Raw genomic sequence first — 12,437 nt, forward strand, 5'->3', positions numbered from 1 at the left:
AGGAGAGGTTTTAATGTTTATTTAAACTTGTGATGATGCTTTGGACTAAGAAGCTGGATTGCACAATACGTTCCTTGAATTAATGAACATAATGAAGGAAATTGTCTTTTGGAGGTTTGCCTCACATTAACAATGTCCATGCAATTCTTTGTGAGCCACACAATGTCCCTCGGAATGTTGAAAACTAAGATAGGAGATAAAATATCATGTATCATGCAGAACCCCATGATAACTGTTCAAATCCATTAGCTTTTTATAAACAATGTAATTTAATACCCAAACGTCCTTTCTGAGCAAGAATGGCATTTAGCCCTTCTGGCCTGATGATAAATTCATGCCTATCATGACTGTCATGTGATGTCATGACTTTGATCGTCCCCTACCAGGAGAGGGGTAGCAGGGGGGGGGGGGGGGCAGTTTAAATAAAGGGTCTAACAGAAGTATTTGGGCAGTGGAGAGTAAAGTGATACCTTCACCAGAATTACATTGAGGTGAGAGAATTAAACCGTGGATGAAACCACCGACGGTGCTGCCAGCGAGGTCCAAGCAGCTAGCAAGAGCCTGTGGCTGTGAGATCCCATGGTGAGATGCTGGTAGGTTCACTATGCAGCTAAAGAGGGAGGACTAAGTCAAAGCCAGTCAGACTTAGACTATATGCTGGCTCAGTCAATGTGGGACAAGGCAAAGGTCAATCCCTGTCTTATCCTGACAATTATGCCAGATTGGGTTACACTGTCGTACACACAGTTCCAATGTGAGCCTAGCAGGCGTTTAATGGTGCTGTGGTAGAGATGAACCGTGTCCAACACAAACAGACATGACCTCTGGTCACAACGAGATCTCGAGCACTATTACACTCTCTTGCCAAGTTATAATATGGAATTAAGAAGTTCTGGCACAAAGTACACAGCGCATTGTAGATACCAATTTTCACCCAGGTTCTGGACTTCAAAAGCTGAGACCTCAGAGTAAAGCAGTATCTATTTGGGTGTAGTCTATTGTTAAAAAGTCAAAGATAACTGACTGGTACTTGCTGAGCTACTTCTGACCTGCCAGAGGCTGTTGATACGAGAAGGACAGCTGCACTGAGAGGCACAACATCAAAACACAAGCCACAGATGTATGCAATTAGAAACATGGTAGACATTTGGGGAGCAAAGGTCCATAAACTTGTAACTTATTACGGTAGATCTAACATGGCCAGAGGGAAGGCTGAAGTCCCAGCAAATGCACTCATAAAGGGCTTTTGAGTCGAAAATTCTAATATTCAGTTGTTTAGACTGAGTATTTATCTGGGAAATTGTGATGTCTCACAGGGTTAACTGGAACTATCTGTGTACCTTTAATTTCATTGTTTTCCATTCTCTCGTTCCAGCAAATGGGTCTCTCTGTCTCTGCAATGGTTTGTGTGTGGGTTTATTGCATACATACAAACACATACTTTTGGGGTAGATTTAGGGAGGCAGGGGGGAGGGTGATTTGACTCAATGTGGTTCCAATCATTAGGAAATACCGGGCTTCCTGTTTGTGTAAATATTTTCTTATTTAACTTTTAAGGAGAAGGCTAGAATAATCATCCCTGACCCCATGGCCCACAGGTTCCACCACCTATCACAGGGCTGGGTTCTCGTCTGCCATGGATGTCTGCCATGGATGTTGTTGGAACCAGTGGTCTAAACATGCCAGAAGCCATTAAGGATAGATAGTCCAAAGTTAGTTATTGATTTCATTTATATAGGCTAAAGCTTGCAACCATTGCACAATGACAGAGTTCACACCTGACACTTTGTGGTTACGATTCATTCATACTATCTTGTCATTGATTGCATCATCTGTGGGCTGTTTGTTTTGTTAAGATGTCAGGTTCCAGGACGTGTTTACGTCCCATGCACCTGCATTTCTCTGCTAAGACATGATCCTCCACTCGTTCATTTCTTTCAACAGGGGGGAAACCCAATCTCATGGCTGTCTCTCCCAATCCCTCATTTCACTTCCCTGTCTTTTCCTCGTTCAGCCAGCCTCCTTGCTCTCTCTCTGAGAGGCACCGATGTGTGAGGCAGCTCTCTGAGGAAAGGCTAAACAAACAGGCTGGCCCCTGCACAAAGACTCCGCCACTCACAGACATGTGGCAGCAAAATCCACTCAATCCCTCCTCCCCCCACATACCCCTTCCACCCCCCCCCCCCCCCCCCCCCACACACACACCCAGCCACAACTTTGGCCCCTCATACTCCCACCGCTGCCACACAACCCCGCCCCCCCCCCTCCCCGCCGCACCCCCCAAGCGGAGCCAAGAGAGGCCGAGGAGATGGAGGAGGAGGGGGAGACCATTCGGATTCCCATTCACCCAGTGTCACCGCCTCACAAAGGGGGACCGCGTGGACACTGCCACTAAATCAGAGTTAATGGACTCCTTTCTCAGCCCCTGCGAACATGACAGGGGGCGTGCGTGTGAGGGCGGGGGTGGGTGGGCGGATAAAGGGGAAGAGGCTGGTGAGGGTGCCTTCTTGCCCCCTTTGAAGGGGCACATGAGCCCTGTTGTGATATAGTGAGGGCTCATGTGCAAGGGAGTCTACTGGGTCTCTATCAGCAGCTATTTGTTGTGAGAAGCTCCATAATTCAGAGGATAAAGTGCAGTTGGGCTGGTCGGTGATTTAGGCTAGCTGGATGTTCTTCATATGGTCTGTTTGACTTTCCTGTCACTAATCCTCACAGGCTTTCAGCACTGCTTATTTGTGGGTAAAAAGCAAAACAACAGGACATCAATCATGAGCTACTTTAACAGTTAGACACAGGCTACACAAACCATGTTGCTCCATGGGCCATCCATCAAACTCCAAATGCAAAGGTACAAACGGGACATGCCATCCTGAGCCTTGTGGGGAAGATTGTTCATTTGCATGTGAACACTGACACCACATGAGAAGCCAGACTTGGCGACAGCACATTTTCAGAGGCATTTGTTTTTGCTTCCCATTAGGGCAGAAACCAACACTCCCAGCCTCCCAGCCTCCCAGCCTCCCAAGCCCCAGCCTCCCAGTCTCACAGTCTCACAGCCTCCCAACCCCCAGTCTGCCAGCCTTCCAGCCTCCCAGCCTTCCAGCCTCCCAGCCTTCCAGCCTCCCAGCCTCCTAGCCTCTCAGTCTCACAGCCTCCCAATCCCCAGCCTTCCAGCCTTCCAGCCTCCCAGCCTCCCAGCCTTCCAGCCTCTCAGTCTCACAGCCTCCCAACCCCCAGCCTCCCAGCCTTCCAGTCTCCCAGCCTTCCAGCCTCCCAGCCTTCCAGCTTCCCAGCCTTCCAGCCTCCCAGCCTTCCAGCCTCCCAGCCTCCCAGCCTCCCAGCCTTCCAGCCTCCCAGCCTCCCAGCCCTCCCAGCCTTCCAGTCACCCAGCCCTTCCGCCCCGTCCCCCTCCGCTGAAAGACAGAAGTTCAGAGGCTGGGGTGGAGATGAGTGAAGATGGCATTGGTGTCACTGGCAGGCATTCACGTCAGCACCACCCCCTGCCTGCCTCCAGCGCAGGGGGAGAGGCGGAGAGACAGGGCAGCGAGACACGGAGCCCCAGGTAGCCACCTCATTAGCAGATAAAAGCAACCTTTCCCGCTGACCCCCGACCCTGTGGGTTGCCATGGAGTCTGCCAGTCCAGGCAGAGATGGAGCATGCTGGGGTTGCTCCAGCGGGACAGAACGAATATTATGGGCTGCTGTGAGAATGATTAAGCCCCCCGACCCCCACCCCCCTAATTCCACCCCCCACCCCCCCACTTCCACCCTTTCCCTAAACTTCTCGTGGGCTCATGCACAGATTGGTGTTCATCCAATTCATGCCTTCTTGAACTCGGGTCTTGAAGTTGCGTCGCAGACTAATGCTGGTTGTTCTGTCCTCCTTCCTGCTGTGCTGCTGTTCAATAATCTTAATGCCAATCAAAAAACTTAAGCTCATTATAATCAGGGTTCACCTTTGATGTGCTCTGAGGAAAAAGTGCAATAGTTTACATAAGGACAAAATGAAAGGGCTACCCAGACCTGGCCTTCTTAGCTGCTTCTGATGCACCTAAAAACAATTGGTTGTTTTGCACAGGGTTTTTGAACGATGCAATTTAAGCTTTCAAGCTGTTTTTGTTTTGGAGTGTTTGAGCAGGTACTCAAGTGCTCTTTTATGAGCTCTTCCTGAACCAGAACATAGACAGAGGCTAGTTCCTGTCTTTCTATACCCCTGATTCCTCTGGGAGACACCATGTGTGAGATTGCACGTGTGTTCGTCTGTACGTGCATGCTTGTGTCTGTGTGTATTTACATCTCTGTGTATATGTGTTGGAAAGGGGGTATTGGGGGATGGGGTGGGGGGGAGCGGTAGGTGGGGGGAGGAGGGTGGGGGAGGGGTATATCTTGGTCATGCTGACTGAGTTTTATAAGCTGTGGCTAACCCCACTCCCCACAGCTGACTGGATATTAAATAAACAGAGCCAAGTGGCTGAATTCAGCGGGGTAAGTGCTGGGGCTGGAGAAGCAGCACTGCAGCCGAGCAGAGCGGCGAGCTGAGGCGGAGGCAGAGGCGGGGAGCTGAACAGAGCCCGCCCCCCCCCGCCCCCCCCACACCAGCCTGTCTTGATCCTTGGCAGCTGCTGTGGAGAGAGGCAGTCTATCGGACAAGGGGGGGAGGCAGGGGGGGGGCACATGGAGCCACCCCACTTTTACTCATGGAGGGAAGGAGGAGGAGGGAAGAAGGATGGGAGAGTCGGAAAGCGAGAGATATACAGAGGGGAAAATGGGGGAGGAGGGGGGTTGTGTTTATTGCTGTGGTATGAAAATCGGTACTAGCATTGGCCAGAGAGGAGAACAGAACAGATTGTTGAAAGTAGCTGCAGAGCTAATTGTTCTTGTGGTTTCGTCTCAGACTGAGAGGGAGCAGGCGGATCTCGTCTGCTCTGTCAGTCAGTCTGTCAGTCTGTCAGTCTGTCAGTCAGTCTGTCTGTCTGTCTGTCTGTCTGTCAGTCTGTCAGTCTGTCAGTCTGTCAGTCTGTCAGTCTGTCTGTCTGTCTGTCTGTCTGTCTGTCTGTCTGTCTGTCTGTCAGTCTGTCAGTCTGTCAGTCTGTCTGTCTGTCTGTCTGTCAGTCAGTCAGTCAGTCAGTGAGTCAGTCGGCCTCTGACTCTCTGTCTGGGTGTGAAAGTAAGGCAGTGTGTCAGTGTCAGGCTATGTCAGCCCAACAGAGTTCCCCGCTTGGTGTACAGGAACTGTACTTTACTGTACTCATACTGTATCAACTCCCTGCTATGCTTCACTTCCTGACTGGGGGGGTTGGGGGTGAAGATGACGGTTGGGGTTGGTGGGGGGTTGGGAGGGTGAAGTCAAGCATTGAGAAAGTGTTGAACCCAGCCTGTCTGAATCTCCCCCACTGCACCCCTCCTTCCTCTCCGACATCTTTTCCTCACACCCTTGAGCGTTTCCGTCGTAAACTTTTCCTCCATTTGACAGTTGAAAGTGGATATGCTCCTGTCCAAAGATTACACTTTGGCAGTACCCCCGCCTCCCTGGGGTGACCATCCCAGCCGTCATCCAGGAGTTCACCCAGACACGCCAGACTGTGAAGAATCAAGAAACGATTTGATTTCAAACCCTTATTTGATTTATAAGGCACTCCCATCAGAACACTATCAGGTCACACCAAGCATCTGTGTCCAAAGAGCCTGTGGAGTTTTGGGAAAGGGCAAAGGGCAAGGGAGTACAGAGAGAGAAAGAGAGTAAAGGAGAGACAGAAAGAGACAGAGAGACAGAGAGAGAGAGAGAGAGAGAGAGAGAGAGAGAGAGAGAGAGAGAGAGAGAGAGAGAGAGAGAGAGAGAGAGAGAGAGAGAGAGAGAGAGAAAGGGAGTGTGTGTGTCCACAGGGCTCCTGCCTCACTCCCACTCCCTGCCTCCGCTCCACAAACACAGCTGTCAGTCTGCTGTCTCCTGTCAGGGGCTGCTCCTAGTCTTTCTTCTCAGGTCTCATTCACATTTGTAGCAAGGATCAGCTGGAGAGCGACGCAGGACAGGCCAGACCAGAACCAAGATGAACCAGGCCAATCAGACCAGGCCAAAGCAGACCAGGCCAAAGAAGACCAGTCAGAGCATACCAGGTCAGACTAGATCATCTGAGCAGATCAGACAAGGTCCGAAATTACAACATTTTCAAACAGGCCCGACGAAATTAGACTAGACCAGTTTAGACCAGGTCAGCCCAGACCAGGCCAAATGAAGCCAGGCTACAGCAGATAAGGCTAAATGAGACCAGCCTCCCAGGTGCTGACTTGACTTTTGCGTCAAGTCAGCACCTCATTCTATCCTCCTTTGTTATTGGTAGACGTGGGAGATCTTTTCTTAGCCGATCATACTGATTACCCAACAGAGCACAAATGTGTTTGAGATAGCGGCCCCACTCAACTGATCTATCTTCCCTGGAATGCTGTGTGAAACACTGACCCTCTCTAATGACACGACTCCAAAAAGCACGCTCTGGTAAGAGTTCAGCACGGATAGGCTAATTGAAGCCAGCGACTGAGAATACACTCGGTTTTCCTTTTTGATGAATTGTTGTCCTCGACGTAGGCCTCCCCAAGCGTCCTCGCTGGCTGTGCAGCAGACCTCCCACAGACCGCTGCCTGGACCCACACACTGGCTGGGGCAGGTAGGGGGACGTCGTCGGATCCTCCCCCCCTCTCACCGCGACCTCAGGAGAAGGAAGGCATGAGCACAGCTCATCGGTTTTTAAAAGGGGCGAGGGCGACAAGAGAGAGAGAAAGCGACAGCGAGCGAGAGAGAACGAGTCTTACAGAGGAATGAAAGAAACCGTGAGGGTTCGGAGGATAATAGCGAGTGAAAACTCGGTGGGCTCTCCCTTCTCTCGTTCGCTCTGTTTCTTTCTCTCTTCCTGTTCCCAAGTCCCAGTTTCCCCCCTCCTACTCTCTGTGTGGTCCGGAGCTGAGAGTCATTCCCAAACAATCGGCATTAATCCAGAGAGCGAGGGGCCTGGAGCACAGGGCTGCCAGACTGCCAGAGCCCCCTCACCCCTAGCCGTCTCAGACGCACGCTATACACTCCCTCTGCACAGCCACACCATGAGGCCGCAGCCTGTAGTGAGACACACTGCTGCACAGAAAAAAAACCTAGCACAGCTTAACGTGGTTCTGTACACATTAGCTTAGCATAACACAGCATAGCTTGCTAAGGTTCTATACATGGTAGCTTAGCATGATACGGCATAGCTTTATACTAGGCTACTATAGGCCAACAAGTTTAACGCAGCATGACACAGCATAGCTTTGCATATAAAATCGTGTGTGTTACTGAATATCCTTACAGTAGCAAAACAGCATGTTAGAGCATTCCATAGCATCAACAAGCAGACTAAAGTGTCAAATAGGGTACAGTAGAAAGTCCTACAGAAAAGCATACTATAGTGTAAGACACAGCCTAACTGTGGACAGTGTGACGTTGTTCAGGACCCCTTCAACACTCCAGGGGTTGGAAGGAGAGCTGTGTTTTACCTCCAGTGAAGGCTTCACATTGACCAGGAGCCTGCCCCCCCTCTCAGGCCCAACCATTGGGGATTAGCCAGCATCGTGCTCTGCTGTAGCCTGGAATGTATGTCCTGGCACAGCTCACAGTAAATTGCAGTAATCAGCCATTACTCTAATTCAGTCGTTTACCTGGCTTTACACATTCATCACTTTTGTATGATTCCAGGCCACAAATGATGAATTGGAGTGTTTGTGGGGCCCCCCAGTTACCACCCCCCAACACAGAAAACATGTTCAGCCTGTCCACCCTCCTCCCTCCCCTCCCCGCACCCCTTTCCTTCCAGCCCCTCTTTACCTAATCACCAACCCTGGCCAGCCATTAGTCAGTCTTCAGACACCCTGAGCCCATGTCCGGGCCGGTCCCCCGGCCCCGGGGCCCTCCACAGGCCAGAGGGTGGGCTTGCTGCTGGAAGGACGGGTGGATGGAGATGTGGCGTGGAACCGGGTCACTTGCTCCCTTACGGCCATTACTGTAATTACGCTTGGCGTCGTTAATTGTTTTTTCGTCCTGCTTAATGAGGTGGGGGGGGGACGTGGTGGTGGTGGGGGGGGTGGTTGCAGTGTAATTATAGGTGGGGGGGGGGGGGAGTCAGGGGAAGCAGGCAGGATGGAGGGCGGGACGGGAGGGTGGGTGGGTGCGGGGGTGGGGGGCAGTGCAGCGGGGGGGGGGGGCAGGATGGGAAGAGGGGGAGAGAGGGAGGAGGGCGACGGAGTGTGCGATTGAATTGTCAGTCTGGGTATGATTAGGAGGCGCAGATGCAGTCATGTGAGTAATGCATTTCATGCCTGTTGATTCTGCGATTTCTCCTGGAATGCGGAGGCTGGGCGCACTCTCTCCTCAGCCCTCGCTCCTCCTGCCCTGCCCTGCCCTGCCCCGACGGAGACGCGCGGAGGGCGGGGGAGTGATGAGCGCGGGAGGAGGGGAGAGGAGGAGGAGGGGGGGGAAGACAGAGGTTCATCACGTGGGTAGGAGCGTGCGCTTACTGTAAATACGTTCTTGTTTCTCGCCCCTGGTTTGCAGTGCAACCGGTGTTCTGTTTCACAAAGTCACGAAGCAATGCTTAGCTGTGATGGGAAATACCTGTAGAAAACGATTTCATGTACTGTTTAACGCGTTTATACGTTTGACCCTGGAGAAGCAGCAGGTTTACTTTGGCCTTAAGCATGAATAGAGACACAACGTGAACGTCTCCAAGATTTCCTGTCTCCCCAAAGAAAGACGTGTACTAACGGACGCACAGCGCTTCACAGCGTGAGCTCAATCACTTATTTGACAATGAATCAAGGGACATCGGTTCAATATGTCAGACTGTTTTCACACGGATGTGTGGCTACTGAGAAAGGCCTGAGCTGGAGGAGGCGAGGAGCCGCGTCTCTCCTTGTGTCTCTCGTCGTGGGTGCTGTGTGCGCTCCTCTGTCTGCACATGCTGCACATTTCTGTTTGGAGTGTCAGCTAAATATGTGACACTTCTGAGAGAAGGGGTGTCTGGGGGCTGTGTGCGCTCTGGGATGTTCCGCCGGGCCGTGTTTACCCTGATCGGCTAGAATAGCAGTTGTGGATGCCAGCCTGTAGCCAACTGCCGCCATACCACCCTGAAACCCCTTCTACCCTTCCCTCGTGACCCCCGTTGAGGGTGGGGGTCGTCCTCCACCATCCTGTGTATTCTGTGTGCGACTCTGCACTGCCTGAGCTCGATCCAGCCTTTACTTATCTTCGAGAGGCTACGGAGAGGGAGGCTGGGGAAAAAAAGTGGGAGACAGAAAAAGACTGCTTAGAGGCTTGTGGGAGGCTGGAGAGAGGCTGGAGAGAGGCTGGAGAGAGGCTATGCTTGGCGCTTTGCTTCCTGAGCAGTGAGGTAGTGCCCATGCTGTAATAGCATGACACAGCGAGACAGTGTGTTGAGTCTGTCTGTTGGGGACATCACATCATGGAAAACACAGCACGGCCACAGACAACAGGGATACTGTGTGTGTGTACGTGTGTGTGTGTGTGGAGGTGGCCGTTGCGTAATCTTTCGACAGGCTCCTTGGAAATTCTTGGGAGTCGACAAACGCATGTGTCCCAGAAACCTTGCCTTCCCACACAACCACTACATTCTGTCTGCACTGCACAGTAGGGCACGGGACGGGATGCAGGTGCAGGGGCTCGAGGACTGTGTGCAAGTGTGTGAGTGAGTTGTGCACGTGTGTGTGTGTGTCGTTGCTACAATGTGGGTGTCTATTTGAAATGTCCACAGCAACCTGTTCCAACCTCTCCCACTGGGTCACCTAACGAAGAGGTCTAATTGGGTAGGTCTTAGGGGGCGGACTGGACCAGTTAGGACCCATGAGGAGCCCCCAGGGTTGCCACTGCGCCCCTTTGTCTACCCTATCCCCTAGGGTGAGGATTATCGAGTTTGTCTGTGCGTGTGTGTCTGTGTTTCTGCATGGGCAAAGTTCCACCTTGTTGGGTCATGTTAGCAGCCACGAAGGGTTGTGGGCCTCCAGTCTTCAGGGTGTGAGAAGGCCTGAACATCAATGAAACTTTGATTTACTCTCACTACATGCAAGGTGCCAAATCCCTTTAAAAACCATTTGAGAGCTTATCACAATAGATGAAGAACAGTGGATTGCCAACTCTGTTTTCAAGCTTTTTGGAAAGCTCGCATCTTGATTGATTATAGCTCATAATTCAAGTTGAGTTTTTTTTTACTCCCAAAAAAAGGGATGATAAATTTTACAGGAAGGAAAAATGTATAAATGAACTGCTTGCAGATGCCAGGACATCAGATGGGAGGAAAGGGAGGGAGGGTTGGGACATTTTCCATCTCCAACAAAGGCAGTGAGAGAGAGGAGGACCTGGAGAGAGGTTGAATACAGGTTCCCCTTCCCTCTCCCTCCATCCCGCCCTCTTCCATCCCCCCTCCCTCCACTGGGTCATTGTCCTCCCCATCCCCTCCCTTCTCGTCTTCCGGTCGGGGCCGGAGTGGTTCCCGTTGGCCACAAACAGGATTAGAGGCACCCGCAGCTCCGGTCATTCTGTGTGGATTTGGGAGCGTTACAGCGGCTTGGCCTTGCTGTGCTGCTTTAATTACCTGGCCACCAGGGGGCCTCAGATTGACCCCGCGGGGGAGAGCTGGGGTATGGAGGAACCGCTTTTGTCTCTGCACGGGAATAATCCCTCGGCACCTCTCATCGGGTTAAACTGTACTTAGCACTGACAACCATCTTTAACCCCTACCCTGGTAGGCCTCGATGTTACCTTCACCCTCCAGATGTGGCCAGCATCCCAACACAGACGAATGTTCTCTGAAAGTCACAGAAACACCAGCGTGGTGTTTGGAAGCGAATGGAATGGAAGGTAAAATGGTCCAGGTCGGCTTTATTTGGGTTAGGGTTAGGTGTGTGTATTTGTTCTGTGTGTGTGTGTGTGTATGCCTATGTGAGACAGTGCTGTGTGTGTGTGCGTGTGTTTGAGTTTGAGCGTGTGTTGGTGTGAGGGGCGTTGGGGGATCTGGTGGATGCAACTATCTCTTTGTAAGTGCGACGCTGCTAATAGCTGTTTGCTTAGCCGTTGTCTAAATGACAGGAGCGAGGCTAAGCGTGGCTCGGGCGTCCAGACAAGCCATGTTTTCATTGACTCGGGTCGGATTAGGCCCCTGTTGAAGCCCTGGTGTGGCCAGACTTCTCTGAGCACCTGAGCAACCACATGACAGGCAGGGGGGGAACAGGAGAGGTCAGGACGAAAACATGCCATTCAATGCTGCCGGTGTGGTTGCTTGTGCTCTGCTCAGTGCAGCAATTCACATATTTTCAAGGCCTTGTCTACTGCAGATGGGAGAGATGTCATCATATTATATAGTGTATTGTTTTCGATTTCATGGATCGATGGCCAAATGGTTGCCTATGGATTGAGAAAATTCTCGATAGACAACACGGTCCTGGCATGTTGGTATTCTGAGTCTGTGTGTGCTTACATGTGTGTGCATGTGTGTGTTGGTGTGTTTGTGTGTGTGTGTGGGGGGGGGGGGGTAAGGTTGGAGTAAGAGCGAGAGCAAGAGCAAGGGCAGGGATCTGCTGGGAAGATGACGAAGGCACAGCGCGGGTACAGACAAAGGTAGGCCTGTGTGCCACTGCCTCCCTTGACCTGTGGAAAATTCCCTGTCAGAGCTGTGCCAGGGCAGGGGGGGGGGGGGGGGAGGGGCTCTTTGAGGGTGGAGAGGTTTTGTTGAGTGGAAGCCAACTGTGACCGGGAGGGCCAGTAGAACTCTAAAAGCGCTGGCCCTAAAAAAGACTAGCAGCATTGAGACAGGGTGTCAAATGTAAACGCATTCATTTTGCAGATGCTTTCAAAATCTATGTGGATTCATTACACGAGTTTGGAGATTGGGAGGTGGGGTACGAACCAGCAGTTTCTTAATGGTTCCATTGGTGGATCGTAAATGTGATATCAATGTAAATGTGAGATTAGTCTATGAGTATATCTGCGGTGTTTTCAGGAAACTATACCATTGGTGACCCCTCTTTCTGGTGTTTTCAGGAAACTATACCATTGGTGACCCCTCTTTCTTCCTGTGGTCTGATGTCATCATCAGCTCTGCTACCTCATCTCTCGTGGCCAAACCTCCTCCCTCTGTTGGATGTGGCCTCAATACTCTGCACAGCCTCCTTCGACACACAAACCTCTCTCTGGGTTTGAGTGGGTCCGGTAATGTCTGTCAGATCTGCTGCACTTCCCCTTTGGACCTTTGCAGATTCCAGAAATGGCATGTATCCTCAGGCTGTTCACCTGTGGCTGGCCCAGACCCCCCCCTCCCCCTCCACCCCTCCACCCCACCACCCCCGGCCCCTCCCCTATCCAGGTGTGCTGAGCTAAACCAGGCCTCTCCCTCCCAGGCTGCCAG

Source organism: Osmerus mordax, chromosome 11 (assembly GCF_038355195.1).
Source record: "Osmerus mordax isolate fOsmMor3 chromosome 11, fOsmMor3.pri, whole genome shotgun sequence".
Classification (NCBI taxonomy): domain Eukaryota; kingdom Metazoa; phylum Chordata; class Actinopteri; order Osmeriformes; family Osmeridae; genus Osmerus; species Osmerus mordax.